This window comes from Rhinopithecus bieti, unplaced genomic scaffold (assembly GCF_001698545.2).
Source record: "Rhinopithecus bieti isolate Rb0 unplaced genomic scaffold, ASM169854v2 scaffold_15821, whole genome shotgun sequence".
Lineage (NCBI taxonomy): Eukaryota > Metazoa > Chordata > Mammalia > Primates > Cercopithecidae > Rhinopithecus > Rhinopithecus bieti.
The window spans coordinates 275,024-287,174 of record NW_016808598.1 but is presented as its reverse complement, the minus strand read 5'-3'; the positions used below and the strand labels follow the sequence as shown (position 1 = coordinate 287,174).

The following is a 12,151-nucleotide window of genomic DNA, read 5'->3' as shown; positions in this document are numbered from 1 at the left end:
AAAAAAAAAAAAAAAAAAAAAAAAAGAGTGAATCACACATTGGTGTACTCTTTGTATCTGGCCTCTTTTCTTTCTTCTTTCTTTCCTTCCTTTCTTTCTTCCTTCCTTCCTTCCTTCCTTTTTCTTTCTTTCTTTTTTTCTTTCTTTTTCTTTCTTTTCTCTCTCTCTCTTTTTTTTTTTTTTTTTTTTTCCCCCCCTCTTTTTTTTTTTTTTTTTTTTTTTTTTTTGAGATGGAGTCTCACTCTGTCGTCCAGGCTGGAGTACAGTGGCGCGATCTCGGCCCACTGCAAGCTCCGCCTCCCGGGTTCACGCCATTCTCCTGCCTCAGCCTCCTGACGGAGTTTCACGGTGTTAGCCAGGATAGTCTCGATCTCCTGACCTCGTGATCCGCCCGTCTCTGCCTCCCAAAGTGCTGGGATTACAGGCGTGAGCCACCACACCCGGCTTCTTTCTTTCTTTTTTAATTTTTTTTTGTTGTTGTTTGAGAGGGAGTCTCATTCTGTCACCCAGGCTGGAATGCATGTTGCAATCTCGGCTCACTGTAACCTCCGCCTCCCGGGTTAAAGCAATTCTCCTGCCTCAGCCTCCTGAGTAACTGGGACTACAGGCATGCGCCACCGCGCCTGGTTGATTTTTGTATTTTTAGTAGAGACAGGGTTTCGCCATGTTGGCCAGGCTGGCCTCAAACTTCTGACCGAAGGTGATCCACCCACTTCAGCCTCCCAAAGTGCTGGGATTACAGGCGTGAGCCACTTCGCCTGGCCTGTTTCCAATCTTTGTTCAACATTATGTTTGTGAAGTTAATCTGTGTTGTTTTATATAATTATAGTTCACTCATTCTTTCATGGGCTTAAATCTTTTTACAATAAAATTTTAAGAGAATAAAATTGTAAAAAAAGTTTAAGCTCATGACATGCAATAAACTGTACAATTTGATGTGTTTTGACATGTATACACCTGTATCAGTAACGCAATCAAGATCATGAATATATTTACTTCCTCAAAATAGTCCAAGAATGTTTTGTTTAGTTTTGTTTTGGTTTTGTTGTTTGAGACGGAGTCTCGCTCTGTTTTCCAGGCTGGAGTGCAGTGAGTGATCCCAGCTCACTGCAACCTCTGCCTCCCGGTTCAAGTGATTCTCCTGCCTCAGCCTCCTGAGTAGCTGGGTCTACAAGCGCGTGCCACCACGCCCGGCTAATTTTTTGTATTTTTAGTTAAGACGGGCTTTCACTGTGTTAGCCAGGATGGTATTGATCTCCTGACCTCATGATACGCCCACCTCAGCCTCCCAAAGTGCTGGGATTACAGGCGTGAGCCACCGTGCCCGGCCAACTTATTTTCTACAAAAAACAAATCCAAAATTGAGCAAAATTGACCATGAAGAATTCTGATGACAAAATTGCAAGTGCTTTTGTGCAGCAAACTACATAGAGGCTTTTAAACTCCAAATGGGATAAAGTTAAAGATTTTTTTCCTTAAATTGTCCTTTTTCAAAATTTTATTAAATATTATGTTCTTTTTTCTTTTATTATTTATACTATCTTTTTGAGACAGAGTCTCGCTGTGTTGCCCACGCTGGAGTGCAGTGGTGTGATCATGGCTCACTGTAGCCTCAACCTCCTGGGCTCAAGTGATCCTCCCCTCAACACCCCCAGCAGCTGGGTCCACAAGTGTGCCACCACACCCAGCTAATTTTTAAAATTTCTTATAGAGACAGGGCCTCCCTATGCTGTCCAAAGTGGTTTCAAACTACTGGACTAAATCAATCCACTGGCCTCAGCCTCCCAAAGTGTTGGGATTAGAGGCATGAGCCACCGCACCTGACCCAAATACTATGTTCTTAACAAGAAAAATGAGACTTAATAATATCTGGACATGAAGCCAGGCATGGTGGCTCACACCTGTAACCCCAGCACTTTGGGAGGCCGGGGCAGGAGGATCATGAGGTCAGGAGATCAAGACCATCCTAGCTAACACGGTGAAACCCCATCTCTACTACAAATACAAAATATTAGCCAGGTGTGGTGGTGGGCACCTGTAGTCCCAGCTACTCGGGAGGCTGAGGCAGGAGAATGGTGTGAACCTGGGAGGCGGAGCTTGCAGTGAGCCGAGATTGCGCCACTGCACTCCAGCCTGGGCAACAGAATGAGACTCTGTCTCGAAAAATAATAATAATAATAATAATATAATATCCGGACATAGATGCATGTCTTCAGCCATCTCTTTCAAGAGTAGGCTGAGCCCAGTGAAGTGATAAATAATAAATGTGAATTAAAACTACAGGGAGCCACCTACCATTATGGTTTAGAGTGCAAGCACTAGAGTTAGGTAGTTTGGAGTCGTAGCTCTAATATTTGCTGGATGAGTAACTTTGGAAAATCTTGTTATCCTCCTTTGCCTCCATTTCTTCATCTATAGAATGAAGATAGGCCGGGTGCTGTGGCTCAAGCCTGTAATCCCAGCACTTTGGGAGGCCAAGGCAGGCGGATCGTGAGGTCAGGAGATCGAGACCATCCTGACTAACACTGTGAAACCCTGTCTCTACTAAAAAATAGAAAAAATTAGCCAGGCATGGTGGTGGGCGCCTGTAGTCCCAGCTACTCAGGAGACTGAGGCAGGAGGATGCTGTGAACCTGGAAGGCGGAGCTGGCAGTGAGCCAAGATCATGCCACTATACTCCAGCCTGGGCAACAGAGTGAGACTCCATCTCAAAAAAATAAAATAAAATAAAATGAAGATAAAGTATCTACTGCATAGGGTTGTTGTAAAGATTAAAAGATAATACAAGTAAATATCTTTTTTTTTTTCATTTTAAACAAGAAGTTTATTTAAACAAAACACTTGAAGGAAAAACTATGATTTTTTTTTTCAGAGTAATTTATCCCTACTTCAAGACAGATTGCCCTGTGTGTAACAGGTGCATACATAAAGGTTATAAAATTGTCCTTGGTTTAACAAGAATAAATGAAAAACATTAAAATTCTCCAATTGAACAAGGTATACAAGGATTTTTATGTTGTTTTGTTAAAACAGTGAGAGCAAAATAACTTACTGGAATATAAAGATAAGAGCTAAATCAGCATGCCACTAATGGAGAAAGCGAGTATTTTCACAGAATCAGTATTTTTTCCCATCCCACTTGCACTTGATGTCAATCAAAACATACCATTGCTATTTAGTTTAAAAAATGCAATATGGGTCGGGCGTGGTGGCTCACTCCTGTAATCCCAGCACTTTGGGAGGCCAAGGTGGGTGGATCACCTGAGGTCAGGAGTTCGAGACCAGCCTGACCAATATGGTGAAACCCTGTCTCTACTAAAAATGCAAAAATTAGCCGGTTGTGGTGGGTGCCTGTAGTCCTAGCTACTCAGGAGGCGAAGACAGGAGAATTGCTTGAACCTGGTAGGCGGAAGTAGCAGTGAGCCGAGATCGCGCCACTGCACTCCAACCTGGGTGACAGAGCAAGACTCCATCTCAAAAAAAAAAATAAATAAATAATGCAATACGTGTATCCACATATACCAATTACTTTATGTACAATAAAAAAATGGGAACTGGAGTAAAGAAGCAGTTTCCGTTTTCAGTAGACACCTCCTATCTGCTGGTGGAACACATCCATTATATCTACAGCCTCCATTTCCACCTGTGCAGGTGTGGCTGTTTCATTGATTGGCTGACTGTCAAATGGGAATCTGATCTGCCTCATTAACAATGCCTTGGGCTTTTCCTCGGCCATGGCAAATGCCAGAGTCTTCTCAGCTGCCGCTTCACAAAAGAGGTACCAGCTCCTCACTGAACGAACACACAGTGCAGCACCAGGAGTGACAGAAGAAGGAGGCAGCAGCAGTGGTTGAGGGATAGGGTGCATGCACGTCCAAGTACAGTTCTTAAAATGGTGATGGCATACAACATATGCTCAATAAATACCTGATTTTTTAAAAAAGACAATGACTATGGAAAACTCTTGATCATTAACCCAAAAGGAGAGTCTAGTTTCCAGGAAGCATTTGTTTGTATACACTATTTTACCCAAGGATACACTTTTTTCCCCGTGGCAGCGTGACTCATCTTAGTCTCTAATTTTTGACCTGGTAAGACATCTTTTTTAGTCTCTTAATTTCTGGCTCACTTGGCCCTGACTTGATGTGAATGTTCTTCCTGACATTCTAGTGACTGATTCTCAGCAAACCACAACCCCTTTTTGGTTCCTACCCTGTCTTCTCTGTGTTGGCAACTGGACTCACCTATTCTTCAGGACTTTCATGAATGCACACTCTGGTAGCTCTCTATTGACTTTACTGCTCATTCATTCTAACAGAGCAATGTTCCAGTTCTGACTTAAGTTCCAGAAGAACTTCTGTGGTTCTAGCAAGTTGTTATTACAAGGTGTTGAGGCCAGGCATGGATGTTCTTGCCTGAAATCCCAGCATTTTAGGAGGATCTCTTGAGGCTAGGAGTTCAAGACCAGCCTGGACAACACAAGAAGAACCCCTCTCTACAAAAAATACAGGTGCACACCACCATGCTCATGCCACCGTGCCCGCTACTTAGGAAGGTCAGGTGAGGTGATTGCTTAAGCCCAGGAGTTCAAGGCTGCAGTGAGCTATGATCACACCATTCCACTCCAACAGAGTGAGACCCTGTTTCTAGGGAGGAAAAAAAGAGTATTGGATTCATTGTCCTATCTAGAATGAAAGTTTTTCATTCTAAATTAGCATAACCATCATGAACTACCTACCTTCCTAGCACTGACTGACCACCCCACCATTTTCCCCTTTAGTGAAAAAAAAAAAAAAAAAAAGGTGTTGAAATTGAGCAAGGAAGAGGGGCCTTATATGTATTTGTGCTTCTCTAAATCTTATTGAATATGATGCCCAAAAATATGCCATTAAGACTGTACTTTCAGGGATCATTTCTACAGTTCGTTACAAACGTATGCGATTACTAGCTTGATAGGTCATACTTTAATACTTTTTCTTTCTAATAAATAGGTATGCTTTCTAAAATTTAGCTAAGTTATGGGCAAATCTGTATTCTCTTACCCAAATCAATTAATAGACTAGACAGTAAGCCCACAAAACCATAAACCAGGCACCACCATTCACTTGGTAGGCAGTACCTGAGTTATAAATACAGTGACTCACAGAAAATAATAAATTTTCATTAGGCTGGCCTCCCCCAAGTTAAATCTGTAACATGAAACAACCATTTTAAAGTGGTGTCTAGGCAGGACATAGTGGCTTACATCTGTAATCCTAACACTTTGGGAGGCTGAGACGGGCAGATCACCTGAAGTCCAGGGATTCAAGATCAGCCTGGCCAACATGGTGAAACCCCACCTCTACTGAAAATACAAAAATTAGCCAGGCGTGGTGGTGGGCCCCTGTAATCCCAGCTACTTGGGAGGCTGAGGCAGGAGAATTGCTTGTGCCTGGGAGGCAGAGGCTGCAGTGAACCAAAACTGTGTCACTGCACTCCAGCCTAGGTGACCCAGTGAGACTCTGTCTCAAAAAAAAAAAAAAAAAAAAAGTGGTGTCCAAGGACCAATACAATGTATGTTGAGAAAAGAAAAAGTGTCAATATTGATTACAAAGATAAAAAATGGAAAAAAAAAAAAACTATAGAAAAAAATGGCCGTAAAAGGGATAACCTTCTGTGGAAGATGTATACAAACTATAACCTCATCAAAAAATAACATTTACATAGCACTTCACAATATACTTTTCTTAAACTCTACCTCATTTGTTCCTTGTAACAGTATTCTAATGTTGGTGCTATTATTGTTCCTATTTTTAAAATGAGGAAATTACCGCCAGGCATAATGGCTCACTCGTGTAATCCCAGCACTTTGGGAGACCCAGGCGGGCAGATCATCTGAGGTCAGGAGTTTGAGACCAGCCTGGCCAACATGGCAAAACCCCATCTCTACTAAAAACACAAAAATTAGCTGGGCATGGTGGCGTGCGCCTGTAATCCCAGCTACCCAGGAGGCTGAGGCAGGAGAATCACTTGAACCCAGGAGGCAGAGGTTGCAGTGAGCTGAGACCACGCCATTGCACTCACTCCAGCCTGGGCGACGAGAGCGAAACTCCATCTCAAAAAAAAAAAAAAAAACATGGGGAGACACAGTGAGTGTGAAAGGTTAGATAACTTGTCTGTGTTCACCCACTTAAAAACAGGCAGAACCAGGACACAATTACACTTGCCCTGATTCCAAGTCCTGGACTTTTCCCATGATATCATGCTGCCTCACCTAGTACATGGGACACAGTTTTAAATGCGTAGAAGAACTTAACTAGATAGGCTTGTAAATCTTCATTTTTAGGAATCTTCAAGAAGCACATATGTCTTACATAATTTTAACCAATCTGGCAGCAGATTTTTAGGCATAATAATCTTTTGAGGTTCTTTTCTGCTCTTTCATTTTCAGTTACTGTCAGACTACTCCCCAGTACTGCTTATGACTTATGATATCTACCCCAGCTGCATATGGTAAATTTTAATGTTATATATATTTTACCACAATTTTTATTTATTTATTTATTTATTTTTGAGACGGAGTCTCACTGTGTTGCCCAGGCTGGAGTGCAGTGGCCGGATCTCAGCTCACTGCAAGCTCCGCCTCCTGGGTTCACGCCATTCTCCCGCCTCAGCCTCCCGAGTAGCTGGGACTACAGGCGCCCGCCACCACGTCCGGCTAATTGTTTTGTATTTTTAGTAGAGACGGGGTTTTACCATGTTAGCCAGGATGGTCTTGATCTCCTGACCTCGTGATCCACCCGCCTCGGCCTCCCAAAGTGCTGGGATTACAGGCTTGAGCCACCGCGCCCGGCCATTACCACATTTTAAAAACTAAATTGAAAAAAAAAATTTTTAGTGAAACAGGGTCTCTTTGTTACCCAAGGCTGGAGTGCAGCGGCACAATCATGGCTCACTACAGCCTCCTGGGCTCAAGTGATCTTCTTACTTGAGCCTCCTAAGTAGCTGGGACCATAGGCACATGCCACCAAGCCCAGCTATTTTTGAAAATTTTTTGTAGAGAGGAAGTCTCTGTATGTTGCCTACGCTGATCTTGAACTCCTGTGCTCAGGTGATCTTCCTGCCTTAGCCTCTCTAAGTGCTGGGATTACAGGTGCAAGCCACCATGCCGATAATTTTTATAATATACATATGTTATTTTATTATTTGCATTATTATTATTATTATCATTGTTAAGACAGAGTCTCATTCTGTCACCCAGGCTGGAGTGCAGTGGCGCAATCTTGGTTCACTGCCACCTCTGCCTCCCGGTTCAAGCAATTCTCCTGCCTCAGCCTCCCAAGTATCTGGGATTACAGGCACTGCCACCACACCTGGCTAATTTTTGTATTTTTAGTAGAGACAGGGTTTTACCATGTTGGCCAGGCTGGTCTCAAACTCCTGACCTCAAGTGATCCACCCGCCTCAGCCTCCCAAAGTGTATTTTTTTTTTAAGCAAGGTCTCATTTTGTCACCCAGGCTGGAGTACAGTGGCATGATCTTGACTCACTACAGCCTCAACCTCCTGGGTTTAAGTGATCCTCCTGCCTTTTTACCCCACCCCACCCCCTGACCCAAGTAGCTGGAACTACAGGCCTGCACCACCCTGCCTGGCTAATTTTTGTATTTTTTGTAGAGAAGGGTTTTCACCATGTTGGCCAGGCTGGTCTCAAACTCCTGAACTCAAGCAATCCGCTCACCTTGTCCTTAGAAAGTGCTGGGATTACAGGCGTAAGCCACTGTGCCCAGCCTAAAAAGATAATTTTAAAAGCATAGGAAATATGAGTCCTTATCTCTATTATTGAAAGCCTCTATGACCTCCATGTTTGTGTTACAGAATTACCAGTTAAGCCACTATAGCATGGAAACACCAGATACAAATGTGAATTTAGTTAGAGTTGTGTGTTTGTGTGTGTGTAGACAGTGGATGTCTTGGATATCTTGTCTACCTTAGATATGATTTTTCTTCCGACTAATTCACCAGAAGCATCAGGCCTCTTTGCTTCTTTTCTTCAGTATCCTGTGCCTTGGCTGTTACAGGTGGAGGTGGAAAAGAAATTGCTAATGATGCTGCAAATAACTTCCTTCACCTTCTAACCTGGAGATTGGTTGAAGGAAGAAAAAAGGTGAGTGTCAGAGTCCCTGCTGGCCATGCCTCTCAGCCACATGACCACTGACTGAGTCACTTAATTCCTCCCCAGGGTCAGAAGTGCCCCAGCACCAGATTGTTTATGGATACCCTAACCACTTTTTCACACTCCTTGAGGTTTAGCTTTAAATGTTTTAAGAACTAGCAGAATGGGGCCAGGTGTGGTAGCTCACACCTGTAATCCCAGCATTTTGGGAGGCCAATGTGGGTGGATCACGAGGTCAGGAGATCGAGACCATCCTGGCTAACACAGTGAAACCCCGTCTCTACTAAAATATTTTTAAAATTAGCCAGGCATGGTGGAGGGCGCCTGTAGTCCCAGCTACTCGGGAGGCTGAGGCGGGAGAATGGTGTGAACCTGGGAGGCAGAGGTTGCAGTGAGCCGAGATCGCGCCACTGCACTCCAGCCTGGGCAACAGAGTGAGACTCTGTCTCAAGAAAAAAAAAAAAGAATTAGCAAAGTGGGCCGGGCGCAGTGGTTCACACCTGTAATGCCAGCACTTTGGGTAGCCGAGGTAGGCAGATCACCTGAAGTCAAGAGTTCAAGACCAGCCTAGCCAAGATGGTGAAACCCGGTATATGCAAAAATACAAAAATTAGCCGGGCATGATGGTGAGTGCCTGTAATCCTAGCTACTCAGGAGGCTGAGGCGGAAGAATCACTTGAACCTGGGAGGCAGAGGTTGCAGTGAGCCAAGATCTCGCCATTGCACTCCAGCCTGGGCAACAGAGCGAGACTCCATCTCAAACACAACAACAACAAAAAATTAGCAAAGCTGATTATTTGATCTTGGTGAGTACTGGCAAATGCTGAAGGTTATTTCAGAACATTGACCCTGGCCAGGTGTGGTGGCTCATGCCTGTAATCCCAGCACTTTGAGAAGCCAAGGCAGGTGGATCACCTGAGGTCAGGAGTTTGAGACCAGCCTGGCCAACGTGGCAAAACCCCATCTCTACTAAATATACAAAAATTAGCTGGGCATGGTGGCAGGTGCCAGCTACTTGGGAGGCTGAGGCAGGAGAATTGCTTGAACCCGGGAGACAGAAATTGCAGTGAGCCAAGATCGTGCCATTGCACTCCATTCTGGGCAACAAGAACGAAACTCCGTCTCAAAAAAAAAAGAAAGAAAGAAAAAAGAGAGAACGTTGACCCTGAACAGTAATTCTACAAGAAATTATTATCACATTTGGCAAAGGGAAATTTGTTTAGTCAGCACTAAATAAGGTGGTGGCCGGGCGCAGTGGCTCACACCTGTAATCCCAACATTTTGGTATGCCAAGGCGGGCAGATCACATGAGGCCAGGAGATTGAGACCACCACATGGTGAAACCCCATCTCTACAAAAAATACAAAAAATTAGCCAGATGTGGTGGTGCAGCTACTTGGAAGACTGAAGTGGGAGGATCACCTGAGCCTGGGGAGGTTGAGGCTGCAGTGAGCTGCGATGGTGACACTGCACTCCAGTCTGGGTGACAGAGTGAGACCCTATCTGAAAAATAAAATAGCTGGGCACAGTGGCTCACGCCTGTAATCCCAGCAATTTGTGAGGCTTAGGAGGAAGAACTGCTTGAGCTCAGAAGTTTGAGATCAGTCTGGGCAAACATGACAAAACCTTGTCTCTACAAAAAATTTAAAAATTAGCCAAATGTGGTGGTGTGAGCCTGTGGTTCCAGCTACTCAGTAGGCTGAGGTGGGAGAATCACCTGAACCCAGGGAGGTCAAGGCTACTGTGAGACCTGATCGAAACATTGCACTCCAGCCTGGGCAACAGAGTGTGTCTCAAAAATAAATAAAATAAAGTGGTAAAGACATATTAAAACTAGTGCCCCTTATGTGATTAAAATATATCATCACTATCATTGTTTTGGAAAGTTGAGAAGTATTAAATATGAGTAATTTTGAATCATGGTCATTTTTCCTTTGTTGAATGTTCAACATACATTTTTAAAAAAAGAAGTCCAGGCTGGGCATGGTGGCTCACGCCTGTAATCTCAGCACTTTGGGAAGCCGAAGTGGGTGGATCACGAGTCAGGTGAAACCTCGTCTCTACTAAAAATACAAAAATGAGCCAGTCATGGTGGCACACACCTGTAATCCCAGCTACTCAGGAGGCTGAGGGAGGAGATTCACTTGAACCCAGGAGGTGGAGGTTGCAGTGAGCCGAGATTGCACCACTGCACTCCGCCTGGGGGACAGAGGGAGATTCTGAAAAAAAAAAAAAAGAAGAAGAAGAAGTCTATTGAAACCCTTTTTCTAGCAAACAAACAAACAAACAAACAAACAAAAGTTTAGAATAGTTTTACTAGGAAACCTTTATCTTCAGCAGGACACAGACTAAAAAAAATTTTTTTAATAAAGAAAAGGAAACCTTTATCAAAATTCTCACTAACCTTATAATGAATAGAAAGTATATGTTAGGAAGTAACAAAAGATATCTTAAGTCTAAAAACAACTCACCTACCAACAAATTATATGATCTTGAACAAGTCACTAATCACTGCTTAACCACTGTTTCTTCATCAGCAACCTGGAGGTAATAATACATCTCCAACCTAGCTAAGATGGAAGTTTACATAGAGTAAAATAATGGATGAGTAAGTGCTTTGGAAAGCATTGCATGCTACACTTATAATTATTGTTGTTAATAACGATAGTTCTAAACAAAAAACATGGTAAGGAGAGGGAGAAAGACAAAACGAGATACATATCTATATATCTTACATTTATATATATCATATATATGTATATGATATATGATATATATATATAAATGTAAGCCTAACACAATATGGAAACTAATCAAGAAATTTTAATTATTTTTATTCTATCCTATTAGACTAATTATTCTTTTTTTTTTTTTTTTTTTTTACAATAGAGACTGGGTTTTGCTGTGTCACCCAGGCTGGAAGGCAGTGACACAATGATCATAGCTCTCTGCAGCCTCGAACTCCTGGGCTAAGTGATCCTCCCACCTTAGTCTCCTGAGTAGCTGGAACTAATAGGCACACACCACCACGCCCAGCTAGAATAATTATAATTGTACTATTTAAATATTATTTTAATACTTGAAACAATATTTTCCTGTGGCTTAGCCCTACTCAGACATTAGTGGAAAGTAGCTGACACATGTAGTCCAAACCACAGTTTCATTAGACTGAGGAGAAACTGCCAGTCTATCTTTGGAATCCTGGGTTGTTCCGGAGGTGTAGAGTAGGATTAGCACAGGTCTAAGGGACTCAGCTCAAGCGAGTTGGGGTTCCTTATCACCAAAATGATAGATGTGTTATAGATTCTCCTAGGAGTTCTGCTAAGTTTCAGACAGTATGTGCTACCAGGGGATTCCAACTGCCATAAGTTTAAGGAGTAACAGGACCAAACTGGGTTTTTTATTTCACTAGAATTATCCTTTCCTGGGGATTTTCTGGAATTTAAGTACAACCCGATGATACATTAGATAACAACTGACCAGATTAGATGTCCTAAACCTCCCAAATCATCAGGGACTAGAGACTGAGTTACTATTGTCCCGGTAGTAGAAGTTTGTGGTTTTGTACTGAGACTGTTACCAAAACACCATGGCTCAGTCTACGTCCTGCTCCTCGCTACACAGAAAGCCAATGACTGAGACAACGGGTATTGCCAAGGCAGAAGGCTTTGATTAGGTGCTGCAGTGGAGGAGATGGGACATCAGTCTCAAATCCATCTCCCCTGCTGACTAAAATTAGGGGTTTATATAGCAGGTAAGAAATATAACAATGTGTAGGAAAACAAGAACTTGGGGAGGGTTAAGGAAGTAATCATGATGAATGAGGGGCCTGGCCTCTCCTTGGATGAGATGATCCAGTGAGTTTCAGTTATATGATACTTTCCCAGAGGCCTGGGGTCCTTTCCTGAGAAAGTAACTCAGATAAAATAAATGTATGTTTCAAGCTTTAAGACCAGATGTGTCAATTTCTATAGATAGATAGATAGATTTTTTCTTTT

The 12,151-nt window shown here is 42.9% G+C and overlaps 1 pseudogene; it reads right to left on the bottom strand.

Moving 5' to 3' along the window:
- The window catches only part of LOC108538672 (immunoglobulin-binding protein 1 pseudogene), a 35,541-nt pseudogene that overhangs the window by 15,518 nt on the left and 7,872 nt on the right, over positions 1-12,151 (bottom strand).